This window comes from Podarcis vaucheri (genome assembly GCF_965113315.1).
Source record: "Podarcis vaucheri genome assembly, chromosome: 15".
Taxonomy (NCBI): Eukaryota; Metazoa; Chordata; class Lepidosauria; order Squamata; family Lacertidae; genus Podarcis; species Podarcis vaucheri.
The window spans coordinates 10,445,339-10,467,361 of record NC_138753.1 but is presented as its reverse complement, the minus strand read 5'-3'; positions in this window follow the sequence as shown (position 1 = coordinate 10,467,361).

Genomic DNA, 22,023 nt, shown 5'->3' with positions numbered 1-22,023 from the left:
TCAGAAGTCTCTGTGATGACAGTTGGGCAGAGAGAGGGGGCACCCCTGGGAGATAAATGGCAACAGCCTCACCAGGATATATTTCCTTAGATAAAGGGTCACAACTGGCCCCTGGGCCTGAGGTGCCGTATCCCTACACTTGACTCTGCCCAATGGTAGCTGGTGCCCATTTGGACTGGCAGAGCAGGAGTCAGGGAGCCCAACTGTAGGTGCAGGCAGAGCCAACTTTGGTCTCCACTTCCTCCCTGCTGAGTTCTACAAGGGCAACACTGAAATGGAGGAGGAAGTGGAGGAAGCTGACAGTCAGGGCCACCTCTGGACTGGTTGTAAGGCAGGGAGATGGCGGGTTGAGAGCAGAGTGAGATTGGCAGGGCATTGCCCCATCTGCCCTAATATACCAGCCTTCGCTGTCTCTACTCATATAGAGACAAAACAGGATGTCCATGGTGGTGGTGGTCCATGTTCTAGTTGAGCTTTGTTTGAGCAACAAGGTTGAGTCTTCCTGAGTTCTAGGTATGCTCCTGAATTATTGGTTATTTTTCAATTTTGCCTCCTGCTTTGTTTTCCAGCTCTTTCAACTTGCTTTTTGGCCCTTCTCTCCTGGCTTGAACTTTCCTGATTGGTCTTTTGATCCTGGCTGCTGCTCCATCGCCATCAGTTTCATCTTCATTTTTGTTTGACTTTATTATCCAAGCAATTTACAGCACATTTCAGAATGCAAATATAACTTACATATGTAACCACAAAAACAAAGCGAGCCTCACAAGCGCAGGGAGCTTTGGCAACACACCAGGAATGAAACAGTGTCACACCAATATCTCAGCCAATCAAAAGGCTTGGGGGTGGTGAGGCAAGTTTTCACCAGCACCCAAAAGTCAGCAAAAGTGCCAGTCAGGCCTCACCAGAGAGAGCATTCCAAAGAAGGGGAGCCACAATAAGGCACCATATTTTCACAGGGAAACTTCTTTGCCCCTAGGGAAAAATTAAGGATTTTTCTGCTTGAGAGCATAGTGGTCTTGTGTGTCTATTTTGCACCTGAGTCAAACGCATTCCTCTGGCCCAGGGCTTGGAATTATAGAATTATAGAGTTGGAAGGGACCTCAAGGATCATCTAGTCCAACTCCCAGCAATGCAGGAACATGTAGCTGTCCCATACAGGAATTGAACCTGCATCCTTGGCATTATCAACACTATACTTTAACAAACTGAGCTAAAGACAACAGCTGAATCAGGAAGTGATTGCTGGTGTCAATTGGGAAATGACCATGGCCCAGTAATAGTGCACCTGTTTTGTATTCAAAAGGTCTCCAGTTCAATCTCCAACAAGGTAGGGCTAGGAGTATCCCCTGCCTGAAACCCCCAAGAGCTCCTGCCAGCCATTGTGGACAATACTGACCTAGATGTACCAATGGCCTGACTCAGTATAAAGCTATGTAGCTTTTTCAAATGGTTTGCAATTCACTGAACAGTACTCTGGCTTCTGATCAGTCCTGACTCATACAATTACCTTGGCTTGAGATTTCCAAGTAAGAAAAATTCACATCACGCAGGGGCTGGGCATACACTGTGCAAATGTAATCTTGGTGGAATCAAGTCACGAACCTTGAAAGACCAGCTCCATCAGCCCTTCTCCCTTCAGCTGCCAATTCTGGTTTCTCTCCATTTCTCAATTTTCCAGGCTTAAGTTCATTTCTCCCCTTTTTTTTTCTCTCTCTACACCAGCTTGATACCTTTTTAAAGATCCTCATGAAAATTCACCAGCATTTTAGTACAACTTTCTCCTAATATCATAGATGCAATTTTTCCTAATATACACATTTTGCAAACATGTTTCCTTGACTATAATGCATTATGAGATGCAATCTTCATGGGAAGCACGTGTTATTATGTGTTTTGTATCCTACAAGCATTTTTTGTAGACAATACTTGTCAGGAAAGCTGCATTGCAAAATTCAGACGAGCGTGAATTTTCACAGAGTTTGTGTTTCAATTCACATAGTTTCAGAAACGGTGGATCAGGTAGATTCACCTTTAAATGAATCAAAATTTAAAACTGTATCAAATTTCTCTGCCATCCCTGTCGCCTAGCAGCACCTTGAAGACTGCAGGAGGTTGGGGAGAGAGAATGATCTGAGGCAGGGCTGGCGTATCACCTCTGCTAAGAGACCAGCTCCCTTTGGCTACCCCTCTCCCTGACCCATTTTCATTCAAGCTGGCTATTTTTAAGCATCACTGCAAAACTTTAAGAATTGATGCTTGAGTTTTCTTCCCTTTTGTGCTGTGGCTTGTAAAATTGTAAGCCTGAGCAAAAGGGACTGTCTTGCTTTTGACTGATCCATATGCAAGGAGCTCCGACAGCCCCGTTTCAGCTGAAAAGTAGGGTAAAAAAATGGCTTTTGCTTTAAATAAATAAATAAAAGTTAGGTGGTTGTGGGAATTAAATAAAATGGAATCCTCCAGGACCAATTGTTCAAAGGGGGTAACTTTGCCTCGTAAACAATGGGCCACTTTTAAAAGATTGTCAAGCCAACCACACATTTTTTAAAAAAAACACACACAAGTGACATGCCTTCATGCTACAGTTCCCATATTGCAGCAATGTGCAATATTTTTTAAAATACCTCATGAATATCAACAACATTTTAGTGTATGTTTCTCTCAATAAACACTATTATTTGCACTTTCGACTAATGTTCACATTGTAATTTCCTGCAATATGATGCATTTTTGTATATTATTTTCACCCGTATTGTCATCTATCTTTCATCTATCTATCTATCTATCTATCTATCTATCTATCTATCTATCATCTATCTATCTATCTATCTATCATCTAGCTATCTACTATCTTTCTAATGCATTGTTAAAAGATACTTTGCAACGCATTTCATCAGAGGGAGAGACACCCTTGACACACAATATAAGTCACGGACACTCCTTGAACGTTCAAGTTGTCAAAGTGCTAAATAAAATTGCTCTGCCAGGAAGATACCTCCTTTGATTTGTAATAACTCGAGCCTTTGACAGCTTCCTGTGCAGAAGAACATAAGAAGAGCCCTGCTGGATCAAGCACTCTCCTCACCAGTGAACTGTTAATCAGAGGCATACTTCTTGTGACAGCAGAGGGAGAACATCCCTATCCAAGCTAGTAGCCACTAATAGCCACATCCTACATGAATTTCTCTAAATTGCCTCTAAAACTGTTCAAGGTGCCCATCACTGCCTGGTAGTGGGAGCAAATTCTGTTGTTTAACCATGTGCTGTACTTTCTTTTGTCTGTCCTGAATCTTCCAGCATTCAGCTCCCTTACATATCTCCGAGTTCTACTGCTTTGAAAGAGGGAGAAGAGCTTTTATCTATCCACTTTGTCAGCACTATGTATAATTCAACTTATCTAACTTGTCCCCTTTCTTCTGGAAACTAGAAAGTCCCAAGTGTTGCAACCTTTCCTCATGGAGGATTTTCTTCATCTCATTTTTAAAGGAGCCATCTACCCCAAGTATCAAATATGAACTCATGATGCTGGTTCAAGAAATGAATACTCTCTTATGTATAATGAAAAAGTGAGCCCTGTTCAAGCGACTGCTATGAGGTGGCGCTCAAATTCTGAAACCTTGTCCCTAGACAGGTATGTTGATGTGATGGTGCCTTTACTATCCCATTCTCCAATGCCCAATGGCTTTAAATCATATCTAACCCTTTTCACTGCTGTCTGCTTCTCCAGATTTTGCAATGCCAAGTAATGTGTACAAAAAGGCACAGGATCAGGGAAAGCAATGCACAGATATGCCTTGTATATCAGTTTGATGTATCACGGTATTTTAATATTCTTTTGGAAGCCACCCAGAGTGGCTGGGGAAACCCAGCCAGATGGGCGGGGTATAAATAATAAATTATTATTATTATTATTATTATTATTATTATTATTATTATTATTATTATATTAGGGGGGATAGCTTTGCAACAATTGGTGTATTTGGCTAAAATGCCCAACAATGTGCTTGTTGGGATAAATTAAAATGCAGGTAGTTTTTAATGAGGATTTAATAATAATAATAATAATAATAATAATAATAATAATAACAACAACAATAACAATAATAATAATAATAATAATAATAATAATAATAATAATAATAATAATAATACAAATCGCAAACTGCTGCAAAAGTGTGGGGAACTGACTTTAACATTAGATAAATTAGAGGCAGAGTGAACTGAATTTGACAGGGCCATCCATCCCTGTTCTCATGTTCCACTTGTGGGTTTGTGAGACATGTCTGCTCAGGCACTGTGGAAAACAGGATGCTGGACTAGAGAGGCCTCTTGTGTGTTCTCAATGCAAACCAGTTCTTCCAGAATGTAAGCAGTGATTTATACAGAAGTGATTTAAAAAATGAGTATGATATTCATCCCAGAAAAGTTCAGTTCATGAAATTCCCAATAGTGAATTATCCAAACTCCTCCCTCCCTTTGAGATCAAGTAAACAGATACAACGAAGAAGAGGAGGAGGAGGAGGAGGCGTTTGGATTTGATATCTCACTTTATCACTACCCGAAGGAGTCTCAAAGCGGCTAACATTCTCCTTTCCCTTCCTCCCCCACAACAAACACTCTGTGAGGTGAGTGGGCCTGAGAGACTTCAGAGAAGTGTGACTGGCCCAAGGTCACCCAGCAGCTGCATGTGGAGGAGTGGGGAAGCGAACCCGGTTCACCAGATTATGAGTCTACCGCTCTTAACCACTACACCACACTGTTGGTCTCTTTTTCTATTTCCCCATTTTCCAACCTAACTTCAGTGCTTTGTTTGCTGGAATGAACAAAGATTAGTATCTGGAAACTTCCTAACACAGACTGACCATTCAGAGCTCTTTCTCCAACTTTCATAACATTGTTATGTCCTGGAGAATGTTTTCTTCTACCTGATAATTTGAATAATGGGCTAATAAGTGTATCAAGTGAAAAACCAGTTTACTAGACACACAAGTAGTGACTGAAAATTGATGTCCTGCATTTGAGAAGTCTGTAGAAGGAGTTCTGCAAAGTTGCAACCAGAAAGCATGGAGGATCTGAAGTAAAATCCTCCATGTCTTCAGTTAAATCTAATGACTTGAAGAAGAGAAATCACAAACTATGGTGGCATGTGCATCTTCACCCTCATCACTCAATCCCACCCTCATTTTAAAATCTAGGGGGGAAACTGGATACTTAAGGCAATAAATTGGTTGTGGAATTACTCATCTCCTCCAAGGGGCAGAGAATCAAGTTTCCACTGTGAGCATTAGCATCCAGGAACAGAAAAGGGCAAAGTGAATTAAGTCTGAAAACAAGTCAATGGAGTAAAAGTGCTGACTTTGGGGAAAACAAAAAAACAAAGCACTGTTTGCCAATTCCGAGTGCAGCCAAAACTCATATTGAACAGCTTTCCTTTGGAACAGTACCCTTGAATGCTGACTCTCCAAGGATACTCACTGTCCTATGTCCTGTACATGCCTCTCCAGCCAAATGCTAATGGAAGAGAACAATAAAATCAAGATAAAAGGAGGTGACAATCTCTTTGATGGCCTGGATGCCAGCATCTCAGGGAAGTTCAGTTGGACTGGGGGCGGGATTAACTTGTCCTTTTTGAGCTCTTGGATTTACCTGCCAATAAATGTTAATTTGAGCCATGGTTAACAACTCAGGTTGTTGTTGTTTATTAAATTTGTTTATTAAATTAAAATCTCGCAGAGTCATGAGATTCATGTAGGAGAGCAGCCCAGAAGATGCACATCCCAGTTTTGTGCTGGGACATGTTGAAGGGTATAGTGACACTATTCACATAACAAAAACTACCACAGAGATATCAACATGTCCAAAAGTAGGATTTCCATGTCTTGGCTTCTCAAAAAACCATGGGTCTAATTAGTAACCACTGATCTAAAAGTTTAAAAGAAGACTTCCACTTTACCACTCCATTTCATACATCTTATTTATGGAAAGCCAAATTGGGTTAGAAAACCTCAAGAAAACTGCAACAGCTGGATTCTTTGCTCTAGTTTTCTTTTTAGCAGTTTCTCAACTGGAACAGCTGGAAATCAATTGGCTTTTCTGAAGCTTTATTTCCTGACACACATTTCTCCAAAGATAGTTGCTGCTTTGGGTAGTGCATTTATTCAAAGGAAGTGGGGAAAGCTCTGTGATTTGAGTGGCTGAAAAGGGAGACAGACAGACAAAATAGATTAAGCAACTTTCCACCGAAATGACTTATTTATGGCTACCTCAAAATAGCACTGCTTTGCTTCAGCAGGTGACAAACCCTTAAAATCCTAGTACTTTTGTATCATTGAAATTGCTTTTCTTTCTCTCTCTCTCTTTTTGGAAGAGAGGTCAGAATTGTGTCAAAATGCTTTAAACAAAATTCACAGAATTATAAAATCATAAAAACATAGTGTTCCAGGGGGCTATAGAGTTCATCTGATCTAATTGAACTTCAGTGCAGGATGCAACAATAGCACCCGTCCTGACTCCCATTCTTGGACACATCCCTTGGACTTTTGGCTCAAGGAAAATGGAACACTTATTCAAAACATCTGCACACAGCACAAGCATTAGCACTAGACACACAATACATGATTCATAAGTCTACAACAGAACTCTTAACATTCCTAATACGTAGGTAACATTCAACATGTCCCTCCTGCTCTGCTTTTAAAGTGTGGGGAGGAGCTAGTCATTCATGCCAGTGGTGTAGCATGGAGGGAGCATGGGGGCAGTTACCCGGGGGGGGAATTGTTAGGGGTGCAAAATTTCAACACCCAGTGCTTCCGTCGCTGGGCTCCATTGAACACATCTTCTCCATGCAAACCAGGAAGCGACATCTCCAGACAATGGAACAGCTCTTCTTTTCTCTGTGGCTGTGATCTCCTGGGGGACACAGATGCCATTAGGCCGTTGAATGCACGTGCGTATTCTGTCTGTTTCCCTACCTCTCCGCAGTCCTGGACTCTGGCAACCCATACTACGCCACTGATTCATGCAATCCAAAATGAGAAGAATGTGCTTGCAGGCATGCACTGCTACAGAGAGGAGTCTGAGTCCGAATGTGGAGTCCCAGAATCCACCACATTCTTGGCAACATGACTTGAGCCCTACTTTCTGACTCTCCCTTTGCCACCTCTTCAGCTGACCCTGCCAACTTGCCAGCCACCTCCTCAGTTACCATGGAGATTTTGCTCTCAGACGGTGGAGTGGAGTCTGAACCAGATGGCTCTTGTGATGAGGTGGACACCTCTACCAAGCTTATGCTTGAACTCTCTCCTCTTCCACCCATGGGCTCCTCCTCCTCCTCCACTGATAGATATTGTCTTAACCCCAACTCAGCAGGTGCTGTGGGATCAATGACAGCATCCCTGACAGATGGTAATCTGGCCTCTGCTCAAATTATTCCAACAAAGAGGAGCCACTACATCCCGAAAGAAATCAGAACAATGGAGGAAACTGAATAAGGAAGGAATGGAGGAAAGCGACTATGTAAATACTGTTTCAGACTCAATTTCTGTTTGCCTTCAGGCCATGCCTTAACATCTAGCTTTGCTGTCCCAATTTAAACCTATAGCAGGATAGAAAACCAAGAATCTTGCAAGCAGTAAAGGATCAAAATGCTGATCCTGCTCATTCACAATGCTAAGATTTTCATGCTACTGTTTTCAATTCCAAACCAAGGAAATAGTTCTGTACAATAAGCCATCAGTGGCAGCATAATAAAATATAACAAGCATAAAACATTGACAATTGGAGGTGGGGAATGCATCAGCTAATAACTAAGCACATTGTATATATGCCTTTGGGGAGGACTGATCACATTTGTAAATATGGCAATCAAATCTGTTTGTTGCTTTGAACAGTGTTCATCCTAAACATTAATTTTCCTTAGTGAATATATGATTGGGGGGAAAATTATGTTTGCCTTTTCTTCTGCTATGAATTGCTATGTTAAATGGAAAATAGTTAGCTAGAGCCTTAAGAAATGGTGGTTCCTTTAAATCTGTTACTGCAACACTGGTTTTTAATTAAACCATTCATTTAAAAGCCACATCCAATCAAAAATCCAGAGTCATGAAGCACACTCTGTAACACCTTTATGGGAAGCTCAGATTGATCTAGACATCACCAACTTCATAGGCACCAAGACCAGGAAGCAGACTGTATTTTAAATGCTGCATTCACATTTTAATTATAGGAGCTGTTTTTAGTAAATTGGTTTTATTCCTTTTATCTTGCTGTAGCTTTTATTTCCTTGTGAACCACCTTGCTTATTCCTTTTTGAAATGAACAGTGCTATGTAAATTATTTTAATAACTAAGAAAGGAAGTACTGTATACCCAAATACCGCATTTTTCCATGTATAAGACCATATCTGTGTCTTATACACAGATAGTGCATATGGGGGGATTTCTTTATTTGGAGACCTAAAAAACAGGGGTCGTGTTATACACGGAAAAATACGGTAATCCATTTTTATCTATCTACTCACCAGAAAAATCAGTACCTTATTATATGAGTACAGTGGTACCTCGGGTTAAGAACTTAATTTGTCCTGGAGGTCCTGAAACTGTTCTTAACCAGAGGTACCACTTTAGCTAATGGGGCCTCCTGCTGCCGCCACGCCATTTCTGTTCTCATCCTGAAGCAAAGTTCTTAACCTGAGGAACTATTTCTGGGTTAGCGGAGTCTGTAACCTGAAGAGTCTGTAACCTGAGGTACCACTGTACTGCATTAGGGAACATTGTTATTAAGATGGAGCAAGCTTGTTTTCTCCTACTCTGGATGGTAGGATTCGAACCAATGGCTTCAAGTTACAAGAAAGGAGATTCCCATTAAACATCAGGAAAAACTTTCTGACAATAAGAGCTGTTTGACAGTGGAACAGTCTCCCTTCTGAGGTTGTGGACTCTCCTTCCCTGGAGGTCTTTAAGCAGAGGTTGGATGGCCATCTGTCATGGATGCTTTAGCTGAGATTCCTGCATTGCAAGCGGGTTGGGCTAGATGACCCCGGGGTCCCTTCCAACTCTACAATTCCATGATTCTATTTTCAATACATTCACAGATTTGTAGGATTTTATTTGCAGTTCAAAATGTATCAGAAAAATAATACCCTGTTCTTATAAGACATTTTTGTACAGTGGTATCTTGGTTTACAACCATAATCCGTTCCGGAGGTCTGACTGTAAACCAGAATAGGTTGTAGCCCAAGGCACACTTTCACCATGGGGCTCAAAAAAAAATGGGTTGTAATAATTAAAAAAAGGGACATGCCCTTCCAGGTTTGACGTGGTTGTAATCCAAAACGGTTGTAAACCAAGGTACCACTGTATGTGGGTTCAGGATTGAACTCTTGCTCATGTGCAATGCATTAAAATAACATGTTATGTTATCTAATATTTGCATTTACATGCACCCTCTCTCCTAATATATAAATTTTTGTACACATTTATTGGCTGCGGTAACGCATTGGTTTGGCTTAGCATTAAGTTCAAAATGTGCCGATATCTTAATTGTGACTCAAAAGCAAGGAAAATCCCAGCACCGGTTTTTACACGCTAAGGTAAGTATTCCTAATAGAAGCTTTGCAGGGATTAGAGAGGGATCAGGTTAGAGATCTGAGGATTCTAAAAACTGCTTACTCAAAAGAGAGAAAATGTTACTGTCAACTTAAACATTTCTAACAGGCCTTACTAGAAAGCAATAGTAGCTTTTTCTTCACTTCTGGAAGACAGCTCTTTAAAAGCAATCATGTTAACTGCGCAACACACGTTAAAATGACAGAGCTTGCGATGGTTGGCAGGAAAGAAAGAACAGAGGATGGATCTAAGATTCTTTTCTCCATCCATATTTATTCCACCTTTTAAATATGTATGTACACTTTTATTCAGATCATTAGAACATCAACTACAAAAATTCCAACTAATTTCTAAATTATTTTTAATAGGATTCCAAGTATGTAAGTATAAGAAATAACAACATGTGCAAAATGGAAAACAAGCTCAAATATATTCCCAAAACAGGAATGGTTATAAGGTAATAGATAAATCACAATAAAAACAGTTTACCTGGTACATGGCATCTAGCAAATTCAGTAAAGTAGCCTGCAGTGGTCTCTCCACCCTACCACCCAAAATGTACATATTCTTTATTCCACCTTTAAGGAAATGGTACATAAGCAAAATCCAGCCTTCTATGCTAAAAAAACCCCAGATTTCCAACTGGATTTTTTTTAATAAAAAAAAAATTATGATTTTCAATTTTATACGTTTCAATAATTTTGCAATCATTTTAACATTTTGAAACTCGACTTCCTTCTTCCCTCTTTCTGCAGTTCATATATATATATATATATATGCTTTCGTAGATTTTCACGGGTACAGGAATGCAGGTTTTGGTGTCTTCGGGTGTCTTCCCGTGTAAGAGTCGGGGTGTCTGGGCGACGTTTCGACGAGGTCTCACTCGTCATCTTCAGGCTGGTGCTTTCGGCTTCTTGTTACTGGAACAGAGCAGAATCTGGTGTTTGAGTTCCTATAAATACTGTTGAGGGGTGTGGTGTATAGCCTCCAACGTTCTGGGCAGAGAGGAAGTTCCTAGATTAGTGTGCCTTTTCTTCTTTTGTTCCTTAATTACTTGAGGGATATCTTGAGAGATTTCATGAGTGATATTCTGAATACCACTGGGTGGGTCATTAAGTGTAGATTAGTTGCTAAAGCTTTCGTGTCTTGACCTCTTGAGCTTGTGAAGAGTTTTTCTGAGAAGATGGCTGTGCTGCATTTAGTTGTGCTCTGGCTTGGCTTCGTGTATAGGGGCGAGCTGTGATTTTGTGCCTTGTGCCAGCCAGATCTGTGTAGGGATTGCAGGGGGGTGCAGCATTCGGAGGTGCCACTATAGTTTGGCTACTGGATGGAGTCTGTAATATGTCTGTGGAGAGGGTCTGGGTTTGGGTCTGGTGTGGTTGATTGGTGACGGCGTTCTGTGTGCCTCTGGTTCTGGTGTCGGTTTTTGTGGGGAGGGCTAATTTCCAGATGTCTGGCAGGCGGGACGTGTCGTCACGCTTGTTCATGTTGTGAGGGTGTTTCTCTATCTCGATGGCTTCCATGATTATTCTCTTGTGGTGATGTTCCATGTTAAAGAGCAATTTGGAATCTGCAAAATTAATTTCGTGTCCTGTTTCTTTCATGTGTTGGAAAAGAGAGGAAGTTTTTTCTTCTTTTTTGACGGCATTCTTGTGTTCTGCGATACGTGCATTTATTCGTCTGTTTGTTTGTCCAATGTACGTGGCTGGGCAGACTTTGCAGGGTATTTCATAGACCCCTTGGTTTTCCAGCTGGATTTTGTCTTTTGGGTTTCTGAGGATATTGGCTATTTTTTGGTTGGTGCAGAAGGCTGTTTTGATATTGTGTTTATGGAGGATTTTGCTAATTTTGTCTGTAGTGCCCTTGATATAAGGAAGGAGGGCCATGCCATTGTTTTCTTCTGTGTCTTGGTTTTTGGGGGGTGTTTCTTTTTGGATTAGCTTCGTAACCTTGTTTTTCTGGTATCCATTGGCGATTAACACATTTGAGAGATTCTGTAACTCAGTTGTCAAGTGGTCTTTGTCAGCCAGGCGTTTGGTTCTGGAGATGAGAGTCTTGGCTACGGAGTTTATTTGTGCAGGGTGGTGGTGTGATTGTGCATGTAAGTAGCGGTTGGTGTGTGTTTTTTTCCGGTAGATAGTGTGTCCTAGGGAGCCATCAGGTTTTTTGTAGATTAGGACGTCAAGAAAGGGGAGTTGGTTGTTGTCTTCTATTTCCATAGTGAATTGTATTTTGGGGTGTAGGCTGTTGAGATGTGTGAGGAAGCTATCTAGTTTTTCTTTCCCGTGTGGCCAAATTACAAAGGTGTCGTCAACATATCTGAGCCAAAGTTTGGGTTTGTGTTCTGACTTGTCTAAAGCATTGGTTTCAAAGTGTTCCATGTACAAATTTGCGATGACCGGTGAGAGGGGTGATCCCATAGGTGCTCCTTCTATCTGTTTGTATCTTTGTCCATTGTGGATGAAGTACGTGTTGGTTAGGCAGTGGTTGGTCAGGTCCAGGATGTATTTGGGGGGATTGTATTTGTTTTGAATGGCTGTCAAGGCTTCATTAATGGGCACTTGAGTGAAGAGAGATACAACATCGAAGCTCACAAGTAGGTCATCGGGATGTAGGTATTGCTTCTTTATTGTTTCTATGAACTGGAAGGAGTTGTTTCTATGAACTGGAAGGATGACCTACTTGTGAGCTTCGATGTTGTATCTCTCTTCACTCAAGTGCCCATTAATGAAGCCTTGACAGCCATTCAAAACAAATACAATCCCCCCAAATACATCCTGGACCTGACCAACCACTGCCTAACCAACACGTACTTCATCCACAATGGACAAAGATACAAACAGATAGAAGGAGCACCTATGGGATCACCCCTCTCACCGGTCATCGCAAATTTGTACATGGAACACTTTGAAACCAATGCTTTAGACAAGTCAGAACACAAACCCAAACTTTGGCTCAGATATGTTGACGACACCTTTGTAATTTGGCCACACGGGAAAGAAAAACTAGATAGCTTCCTCACACATCTCAACAGCCTACACCCCAAAATACAATTCACTATGGAAATAGAAGACAACAACCAACTCCCCTTTCTTGACGTCCTAATCTACAAAAAACCTGATGGCTCCCTAGGACACACTATCTACCGGAAAAAAACACACACCAACCGCTACTTACATGCACAATCACACCACCACCCTGCACAAATAAACTCCGTAGCCAAGACTCTCATCTCCAGAACCAAACGCCTGGCTGACAAAGACCACTTGACAACTGAGTTACAGAATCTCTCAAATGTGTTAATCGCCAATGGATACCAGAAAAACAAGGTTACGAAGCTAATCCAAAAAGAAACACCCCCCAAAAACCAAGACACAGAAGAAAACAATGGCATGGCCCTCCTTCCTTATATCAAGGGCACTACAGACAAAATTAGCAAAATCCTCCATAAACACAATATCAAAACAGCCTTCTGCACCAACCAAAAAATAGCCAATATCCTCAGAAACCCAAAAGACAAAATCCAGCTGGAAAACCAAGGGGTCTATGAAATACCCTGCAAAGTCTGCCCAGCCACGTACATTGGACAAACAAACAGACGAATAAATGCACGTATCGCAGAACACAAGAATGCCGTCAAAAAAGAAGAAAAAACTTCCTCTCTTTTCCAACACATGAAAGAAACAGGACACGAAATTAATTTTGCAGATTCCAAATTGCTCTTTAACATGGAACATCACCACAAGAGAATAATCATGGAAGCCATCGAGATAGAGAAACACCCTCACAACATGAACAAGCGTGACGACACGTCCCGCCTGCCAGACATCTGGAAATTAGCCCTCCCCACAAAAACCGACACCAGAACCAGAGGCACACAGAACGCCGTCACCAATCAACCACACCAGACCCAAACCCAGACCCTCTCCACAGACATATTACAGACTCCATCCAGTAGCCAAACTATAGTGGCACCTCCGAATGCTGCACCCCCCTGCAATCCCTACACAGATCTGGCTGGCACAAGGCACAAAATCACAGCTCGCCCCTATACACGAAGCCAAGCCAGAGCACAACTAAATGCAGCACAGCCATCTTCTCAGAAAAACTCTTCACAAGCTCAAGAGGTCAAGACACGAAAGCTTTAGCAACTAATCTACACTTAATGACCCACCCAGTGGTATTCAGAATATCACTCATGAAATCTCTCAAGATATCCCTCAAGTAATTAAGGAACAAAAGAAGAAAAGGCACACTAATCTAGGAACTTCCTCTCTGCCCAGAACGTTGGAGGCTATACACCACACCCCTCAACAGTATTTATAGGAACTCAAACACCAGATTCTGCTCTGTTCCAGTAACAAGAAGCCGAAAGCACCAGCCTGAAGATGACGAGTGAGACCTCGTCGAAACGTCGCCCAGACACCCCGACTCTTACACGGGAAGACACCCGAAGACACCAAAACCTGCATATATATATATATATATATATATATATATATATATATATACTGCATATTCCAAATTAACTTAACGTACTCATTTATCCATCTACTTTAAATAAACTCTTATAAAACTGCAGGTTATTACAATAATCCTGCCTATGTTCTTATCTGTTTACAGTTTGTTTGTAAATATTCAATAAACCATTTCCATTATTTTATAAAAAGTTTGTTATTCCCCCCCCCCCGGTAAGTTTCCCCATTTGTGCATAGTCCATAAGTTTTTGTATCCATTCTTCTTTCACTGGGACTTCTTCTTCCTTCCATTTTTGGGCAAGTAACATTCTTGCCGCTGTAATTTCCAATTGGAATTAAACCAAGGTAAAACCAACCTGTTGATATAAAATCCCAGAACAATTATGGAACAAAACTGTTCTGTTCCACTCACCCCCATTTCTAACAGACATTTGATCAGAGCTCACTGCTGGATAGGGAAAAGGACTGTGTGCTCTAAAGGCAGAAAAGTTGCTGTGAAAGATCCCCACCACTCTGAAATATCATAGCTATATTCATCCTAAAATATCTTTATTCACACTAATGATATCTCCATCCCCACACAATAGGAGGTGTTATCTCACTGCCTAGAATAGGCAGCTTATTTTTCAAAAATTGTGTTAGTTCTGGAGAAGGTTAGCAGTGGAGAAAGGACAATGTCCGAGGGGCGGAGGCAGAAATACATTTCCTGCTATATTGTGGCAATAAAAATGGTCAACCAAGTGTGTGGCAGCTTTGAAAAATCCAGGGCTGCCTCAGTCCAATAAGGGAGAGGTCTGGATGTGCCTGGTAGGCCGTCTCAATAGTTATGTCTGCTGCCTGCAGAATCCCCATTTATCAAGTGGTTTGATTTAGCCGCCTGATAGCTGGGAAACCATGATGTCCCCTATAGCAGAAGTACTTCTGCCTGGTGTTGGTGGGAAGTGACACTTTTCCCCTGGATCGTGTCCAATAAATTAATGGTGGCTGTAGAGTCCCTGAGAGGAAAAAGCAACAGTGTCTAGAAAGGTCCAGCTGCTACAGAGTGAATAGACTCTTAAGGGGCAGAAAATCCATATCCTCCCTAATTCTAAATTGAAAGAGATCAATACCAGCTTTCAACCAAAGAGTGAGAGCTTGAGGGGAGGAGGAGAAATGGGAAATTGTTTACTTCTTCTCTCTAGCAAGAATGACAGGGATAGATGATGCGCAGTAGCGAAGTTTTCAGCACAGTTTATGCAAGGGGTGGCCAATGTGGTGCCCTCCGGATGTTTTTGCACTTCAACATCCATCGCCCTGCCTGGGGCTGATGGGAGTTGTAGTCCATCAGCATCCGGAGGGGCAGAGATTGCCCATCTCTGGTGGCAAATGCTGAAAGGGTAAGAGTATCTTTCCTGGGAGGGAATAGGGTAAAGGAGGAAATTGTTGGCATCCATCTGTCTTGAAGTGACAAGCCTGGGCAGTCTGTATGGAGGTCCTGGGCTGTCCAGATGACAAGACTCTCAGCCTCACAGATGTGGTCCAAAGGAAAGCAGAGCAATACCAGCTTGGCTGCAGGAGTTGCCAGAAGGAAGCATACAAGGTGCCATCAAACCGCCTTAGGGATTCCAGTCTGGATTTGTGTAGAGTTTACTCATTATCCTTTTCTGTTCTTGAATATATCCTGCAAGATAGTGGAGATTTAGGATTCAGATTAAAAAAAATATTATTATTTTAGGTTTTTTTTGTTTTTTTATTCAAAATTTAAACAAGACATATTATCCAAAAATATATCATCCTTGTTTTCCCCCATTTTCCCTCCCTCCCCCACTCCCACACAAAACCCACCCGCCCCCGCCCCCGACTTCCCTCACTTCCAGTCTTTACTTTCTCTGAGACTGCTGTTTTCTGCATGTTACAAAGTTGTATAGATCCTCAAACTATTTAGCTGATTATTATCAATAAAAGGTTTGTGAATGTTTATTCAAAACCTGCCAAGGAGTCCAGTTCGCTTTGTTGCATCTTCAGATACTTTGAAAAGGGTTCCCATTCATCCTTAAAGTCACAGTTATCCTTGTCCCGTAGCTTATATGTCAGTTTTGCCAGTTCTGCATAGTCCGTCAATTTTTCTTGCCATGATTCTTTAGTTGGGGTTTCTTCAGTCTTCCATCCTTGTGCTACCATAACTCTCACGGCTGTTGTCACATACATGAAGATGTTTTTCAGCTTTTTTGACAGGTCAGATTTCCTTCTCCTAGATGAGCTCCCTTCCCAGGTTGATGTGCTCCACCTTATTTCCCTCTACAGCACGTTCAGAAGCCGCCTTCTTGACCATTGGACCTGCTATTGGTCTCGCCACACAATCTGTCCCTAACTCACTCAGCTTTGAGTTCCATCACCTACCCTCACCTGGTTTAGCTGGCCATTCAAAGCCATTCTTGGGGTGTGGCTGCTGTTGCATGCTGACAGCTTCTAGTAGCCACGGGTGAGAGCTGAGTGCAGGGTGAGGATCAAAAGTGCCCTGAGAATGGAAAGCCTTCTACTCCTTCCTCTTCCTCCCTATAGCACACAGTGATGAAGTCAAGAAATTCAGTATTCAAGAGATCTTCTCTTGCACCACCAACTCCATTCATCTCCTTCCTATGCACAGGGAAAAAGAAGCTCCTTCTTTAGTGTAATAAGGCAAATGGCCTCATCACAGAGAACAGGATGGAAAAGAGGGCTCTTCTTATCTTCTTATGGCTCCCAATTGTTCCAGGTGTGCCTTTACCTGCCCCACACCTGACATCATGTATGGCATTGGGTGTGAATGGCATGGTGGAAATGACATAACTGGGCTCACAGGCAGGTTTTTTCTTTTTAGCAGGAACCTGGGGGAACTAAGCTCCCTTACCCTTTAAAAATTAAATTATTATTGTTGTTGTTTGGTAGTGGGTGGGACTGGAACAGATACGCACCCAATGTCTGAGCCAAAAAACCACCTGTATCTGCAATCAATAAAGTTGCGGCCATTTCTAATCCAGATCATTGTCTGCTTGTGTTTATTTATCAGACCTATCCATTCTGAAGGAAATCAGGCCTGAGTGCTCACTGGAAGGGCAGATCCTGAAGCTGAGGCTCCAATACTTTGGCCACCTCATGAGAAGAGAAGCCTCCCTGGAAAAGACCCTGATGTTGGGAAAGATGGAGGGCACAAGGAGAAGGGGACGACAGAGGACGAGATGGTTGGACAGTGTTCTTGAAGCTACCAACATGAATTTGACCAAACTATGGGAGGCAGTGGAAGACAGGAGTGCCTGGCGTGCTCTGGTCCATGGGGTCACGAAGAGTCAGACACGACTAAATGACTAAACAACAACTACAACATTTAGTCACTAAGATGGTGTGTGTGCCATTGCAACTGTGTCTGCAATAAACAACAAGCAAGCAAACTTTGTGATGAGTTTCCTCACCTTTTTCCAGAAGAAAGCACCACTCACAGGCTATTATTATTATTATTATTAACTGAATTTATATACTGTCCTATACCCAGAGGTCTCAGGGCAGTTCACAGGCTATGCACAGTCCACAAACATGTGGTCAGCAGTGAATGTGATAGAGTGCCCAGTGTAATCAGGTGTAGACTTGTGCACCGCAGCCCTGTGACCCCCTCAAACATTATTTAATTGCAGGATGGGGTTCTCCCACTACCACCACCTTGGGAGAAATATTAAGGTCGTGTAATAGGGTCTATAACTACATGAGAAATGTAAATAATGGAAGGATGGTAGCAGAAAATGAACCAGTTCCAATCTCTAACAGCAAATGGGCTTCTTATGGCCCTGGCCATAAACCTGGATTAAAGCCACAATTCCTTTTTAATGGCTCACAGATTTATGGTGACAAATGGAAATATGGGGGTCGGAATTGTACAAGTTGCAGATACTGAAATAGCAGTGCTTGTTGCAACTCATACTAATTCCTCTCTTGGATCCTCAGTTAAAAGGGGCAGTTATCTAAGTATTCTATCCCAAAAAGATTCAAGATGTACTAGCTCCCAGTTGACCTACAAAAAGGAGAAGATTAAGCATTAAAACTGGATTTTTCTTTCTTTCATCCTGGCCAAATGCTAAAGACCCTTTGGGGATGGGAAATGCTAGCATCAGCCAAAATTCAGATTAAAAAAATTATTTTAATTGCTCCGAATAAATGCCTCCACATATTATTGAATGTAAAGAAATCAATGGCTTAGATCCAAAGTTCTTCCTGGCTCAGCTTTCTCCAGGGGAGTAACCGATTTTCATCTCCCCATTTCTGCAGTACATTGCGAACTACCAAAAATGGAATTCAGAGGGTTCATCCAGAGTGACTTGCTGGGGGCTCAGAGACTGAAGATGGAGTGATTGATTGATTGATTGATTGATTGATTGATTTCCTTGTATGCTTCTTTTCCACAATGAGCTGTGCCCAAAGCAATTTACAGCAAACATTCAAAACATCGAAATGCAGAGCATTTGAGATACAGATATCCAAAACACAGAAAATGTTACTAAATTAAAAAAGCGTTGAAAAACGATGATTTGGCAACCATAAGAATCAATGCAATATTTCAAAGGCAAGCAAGCAAGCAAACAAAAAACAATCTAGGCTTAGATGCATAGCAAAACAAGAGTTAACCAGCAATAAAGTTTATGGTACTGGTGTTGCTGCACTCCAAACAACCTGGCTGAAATACAGTTCAGAGGGGAGGGGTAGATGACACAGAGATGGCTCCCATGTCTTTACTCCAGAAGAGGCTGACAGCAGCAAAAAAGCAGGGGGGGGGGCAATGATGGAAAGTCTATTTCCCAGCCTTCTGAAAGTACCAACTGCTAGTGCAGGTCTCTTGCTGATGTTGTTCATCTTTTGAATCGAAGTTGTATTATTCATTCCCCACTTCACCTCCCTTTTCTGCATATAATCCTGTGCATAAAGCTCTAATTGACAATGGTTGTAGAAAAAAACCAGTATTTACAACTGGGTGTTTGCTTTTCCCCCTCTAAAGCCATCCTTTATAGAACTGGCTAACCTTTTCACCTTTCTTCTTTCACTGTCAATTTCATAGCAGATAGCAGCTGTTGCAATAAAAAACTTATTGCAGCTCAAACCCGCAGCAAACTTGTTTCTTACAAGGATGATATATTGGGAAATAAATCTTTGGACATGATTAAAAACAAAAGGTTCTATTTTTTATATAAAATAAAAGCATTTGCCAATGAACAGTGAACAGCAGAAAGTTTTTGAATTTTTGAAAAAGTTTGATCTCCAGCAGAAGTTTAGACTCCAGAAGAACGGGTTGGGAGATGAATGAGAGTGGAGCAATAAGGATATGTTCATACTGGGGGTGTCAGAAAATTCTGACAAAAACAGAAATGGAAGTTGTTAGCGCTCACTTATTCAGCTCATGTCCAGAATGGAAATCAATCCAGCAAATGTGACTGATATTAGCTGTTGCTTTCAGTTCACAAGAGAAACATAACTGATAACATTGCCCCCCCGTATTTGCATTGAAATGAAAGAGGTATAACAATGCTACCTGAAATTATGCTAGTTATGTATTTTTGTTACTGTGGACAGTGAGCTGAATAAGGTAGGCTTTGCAATGACGGATTTATGAATAAGCTAAACAAGCTGTAGCTTAGGGCCTCAGTCTCTTGGGGGCCCCCAAAAAATTAAAGAAAAAAAACTGGATGTACATTTCCAAAATATAAGATAAAAAAAACAAATCCATTAAAACCTACATACAGAAACAGTGTTTTGTGTTGTGTAGGCTCCTATGATGTAAGTAACGGGCCCCGCCTGCTAGCCAACTCCCAAAAATATCACCTATAAAGGGCCCCATTACCTTCAATAGCTTAGGGCCTCATCAAACCTAAATCCAGCCCTGAGGCTCTGGGGGAAGGTGAACTGTGGTGGAATGAAAACCATGCTGCGTGTGACAGGAACAAATTCCGTATACAACACTAATGTCTCACATCAAATGTAAGACTCTATAACCTGAATAAAGAGATGATGCATGTACTTTTGTAAACCAAGAAAATCTTTAATACATATATTTTTAAAGGAAAATGATTCCTTTTTACATTCCTGGTGAGCACTAAGTTGCCATAATAGTAGTGCTTTCCCATCCACTATAGATGGGGGAGAAGTTCATTTTTTCTTCTCATTTCAATCTGAAACTGCCTAATTCACACTTCTTGAACCAGTATGCAAACCCAAACACAGCCATCCTTAGAAATTCAGACTTCTCCGAATTTTGTGATGAAGTTCTGCAAACAATGTTTACAAAAATGCATAAATTAGGGAAAACGGTACATAAAATGCATGCAATGATCTCTGCTGATCAATTTTACACAACTTTGTCTTATGTCAGTTTCCTTTTCATAGTGATGTTTTCAGTGGCATCACTCTATTTACTTAGAATGTCGTAATTATGACTTTAGGAGGATTTTGTTCTTTCTTAAGGCCATCCCGAGATCTTCACAAAGGGTGTTAGGGCATAAACAAAATAAACAAAATAAACCAGGCAAGTTTGTTGTGGGTTTTTTCCAATTTCTTTTTATTAAGTTTCATATACATAACCAAAAAAGAACAACAAATCAGCCATTACAGGTTTTATAAATAATGAGTTAAAAAAACTAAGTTAGTTCTTACCAAGAACTAACTTAGTTGGTCTTTAAGGTGCTACTGGAAGGAATTTTTTTATTTTCATTATAAATAAGTTCCCAATATTTCTTCATTTCGTCACATGTCCACCACATGTGGAAAAAATTGCCCTCTTTAATTTTACACTTCCAGCAGTTCTTATTCCCTGTTTTGTACATTTTCCCCAGCTTTGCTGGAGTGATGTACCACCTATACATCATCTTTTATAAATTTTCCCTGAGTGTTACGCATGACGTGAATTTCATTCCACTAGTCCATAATTTCAACCATTTGTCATACTCTATATTATAACCCAGATCCATTGCCCATCTTGTCATTACCCCCTTTATTTCTTCGTCCTTGGTATCCCACTCTAATAGGCAAGTTTGATTCCTGACATAATGTTATTCTGCTGCTGTGGACAACTTTCAAAAACCTGCCTTCTGTCCAATTCTAGCTGATTTCCTTCCCATTTGGAGTGTGTGGGGGGAAGCTTATTGACAGCTGAAACACACATATTACAGCACAAACTGGGCTGCATGTAATAAGGTACCTCATAAGCCATCAAGAAACAAACGCAGGTAGGTGAAATGTCAATAAAAAAAACGAATAAAACAGATCAAAAGAACAGCTGGCTGATATAACTGCAACATTTACCGTTGCCATTACAGTCAACTTACGAGGCCAAAGGCCTTTATGAATAAAATATATGTTTCCCATGCCAGGAGCTGTTAGGGCCTGAGCAGCATCCTGAGCAGCTGCCAAGGATGGAGAACCTGTAGTCCTCCAGGTGATGTTTAATTATAACACTCAGCATCCCAGACTATCAGTGACTGGGACGGGTGGGAGTTGGATTCCAATAATATCTGGACCAGGCATAGGCAAACTCGGCCCTCCAGATGTTTTGGGACTACAACTCCCATGTTCCCTAGCTAACAGGACCAGTGGTCAGAGATGATGGGAATTGTATTCCCAAAACACCTGGAGGGCCGAGTTTGCCTATGCCCAATCTGGAGGGTTACAGGTTTCCCATGCCCAGCATAGGTTTTTCAGTAGTAAGCTCAGCCAGGCCCTGTAGACGCTGCTCAGCCAGGCAGGCCATTGGATCCCTCTGCAAATTGGTGTTTCCTGTCCTAGCTACAACTTGTTTGACTGTCATGGGCTCCCTGGGCTTTGGTATCTTTCTGTAGTCCTTGGTTCCAGGGGAATTCTAAAGCACATACATGTATGCTGAAGATCCTAGATTCATTTCTCAGCATCTTCAGGTAGGACAGGAACCTATTTGAAACCCTGGAGAGTCGCTT